This window comes from Etheostoma cragini, chromosome 11 (genome assembly GCF_013103735.1).
Source record: "Etheostoma cragini isolate CJK2018 chromosome 11, CSU_Ecrag_1.0, whole genome shotgun sequence".
NCBI classification, from domain to species: domain Eukaryota; kingdom Metazoa; phylum Chordata; class Actinopteri; order Perciformes; family Percidae; genus Etheostoma; species Etheostoma cragini.
The window spans coordinates 24,769,815-24,772,117 of NC_048417.1; the positions used below are offsets into that span (position 1 = coordinate 24,769,815).

The window sequence follows — 2,303 nt, forward strand, 5'->3', positions numbered from 1 at the left end:
CAAATGCAGAAGACCGAGCAGATTAGAAGACTTCTTTTTTATAATTATTATTCCGGTGTTCTTTCTGTTTGTATATCTTGCAGTAATGTCCTTTTGTAAATAAAGTCTTTACTGCAGCAATTCTGTCTCTGTCTTTTTTTTTCATAAACTGTATATAAAGAAAAGACTTACAACTTACCTAATAGTCAAACCATCATTAAAACTTATAATTTTATGTTTCTGGCTAGACTGAGCATTTTATAAAGGCTCCCATCATATGTCCATTTGTTAGAATACATTTACGCACAGCATTGTAACAGGAAGTTTGTGTAACGTTACCAGACATTCACACCCCCACCGACTTGAATGTCTAAAGTTACCGGAAGTCATTCATTTTCAATGGACGCTCTCAGCTGCAAGGAGCTTGACATCTGACATCATCAGAGAAATCACAGAGTATCGTCATGAGAGTCTATAAATGGGACCTGTTGATCCCATCAGGTTGTTTTTTGACGAGGTCACGCAGACGCACTCTGTGTCTGCGTGACGTTGTCAAAAAACAATGGGACCCTTTCCCACACTGCCCTTCTGACACAATGGTGACATCCTAGAACTCTATACAACTCTATGATGTCACTAGTGATTGAACCAAGACTTGGTTGCAAAGGATTTGTGACATCAGTCACATAACAGAACATTTCATGGAGATGCGGACGTTGACACCTTTATAAATCAACTTGTGGTCAATAATTAGACCACATCTACATCCTCATCTACATCTTATAACTTATTCCCTGTTACATAGTGTTCTTGTTCTTATCAGTTTATAGGTTATGTTTTATATTCATAGTTAATATTTAATAATAATCATATATAATCATCACGCACCACAGTATCTCACTTTATCATGGTCATGGCATTTCTTTGAGAGATATGTGTGTATATGTTGATATATGTGGTTATATGTGTTTGTTGTGTTATGGTCGTCTTGCTACTGGATACCTGATATTTCCTTCAGGATTATCTATCTATCTATCTACCTTAACAAGTGAGATGTCTCACTCTGTAAAACTAGTGAGATGTATTTATATTCTGATGATGTATTTATACTCTGATGATGTCACAAAAAAAGGATACCTTTTTCAACTATTGTGAGCTTAAGATAACTGAGGGTACTGTCATGTCATGCCTGTGCTACATGTTTATCGGCGTTGCCTAGCGTCTGCGTCGGACAACTCTCCTGCGTCTGTGGACATGGGAGGACCTGCGGGTCCTCCTGCGTCTGCGAACGGGGCGAGCGGCGTGTCTGCGTCTGCGTGGCATTGTCAAAAAACAACCTGATGGGAGTAACCTGATTGGTCCTATTTATAGACTCTCCTAACTAGGCTCTGTGATGTCACATCATCATTTATGATGTCACAATGCCAACATTGATAATGGTTGGATTAGAAGAATAACGTTGTATATATCTAAATTTGAAAGCTCCACATAATTGGCAAAAGTGACGTAATCTGTCCTTGGAATAACGATGTTTTATCTGAAATCACAATGTTGGGAGACAAATTATTGACTTTCTCAAAGGCAGAGTCGGTCCAACACATGAGCGAAATAGGCGTCTGCCTAGGACCCCCAGTGGCCCCCAAGAGACTTGAAATGTCCTCGGGTCAAATTTGACACATTTTCTAAAAATTTTGATTTCAGAGATTTGGGTTTTTATCAACTAAAATGTTCGAAAAAATGACCTGGATGGTTCTTCACAAGCAACACTAATGATGGCAGTGCTGCTGTTTTTGGTACTTCTTCAAGACAAGATGTGGTAAAACTAGAAAAATAGACCCTGAATTTAACTTCTGTTATAATTTGACACTATAAATTAAATAGAATTGAATTGAATGAGTAAAAAAGAAAAATTATGTTTTGAATGTTAAAAAATAACCGTCCTGACTGACGGTTTAACTTGGTGATGTTGACACATTCCATGATGTCATTGATTTCACCTCAATGTTCCGATATAATTGAAAAGTGTGTCAAGCCTGTATTTTTAAACAGGAAATCCATTGAATCGTTGACATAACTGAACCATTTGACATCCCGCCCTGAATTTAACCCTTGTGTTGTCTTCCTGCCACTACACACCTTTTATTTCAAATTAAAAATATTTTTTGTAAAAGTTTTTTCCCCTTTTCCAAATCTTTTTGTCACCTTTCTTCTGCGCTTTTTTTGACGTGTTTGGTATGTTTCCCCAACGTTTTTTAAGCTTTTCCCGTCATTTTTGTCACTGTTTTCAACTATCTTTTCATCATTTTTTTTTCAAATGCTATAAA

At 37.0% G+C, this 2,303-nt stretch overlaps 1 long non-coding RNA gene across 1 annotated transcript in view; it reads right to left on the reverse strand.

Moving 5' to 3' along the window:
- Positions 1 to 1,176: 1,176 nt before the first annotated feature.
- The window catches only part of LOC117952710, a 19,649-nt gene continuing 18,522 nt past the window's right edge, over positions 1,177 to 2,303 (reverse strand). The window contains exon 3 of the long non-coding RNA XR_004658478.1: positions 1,177 to 1,291. This is a non-coding gene — a long non-coding RNA (uncharacterized LOC117952710). The remainder of the gene's footprint in view (positions 1,292 to 2,303) is intronic.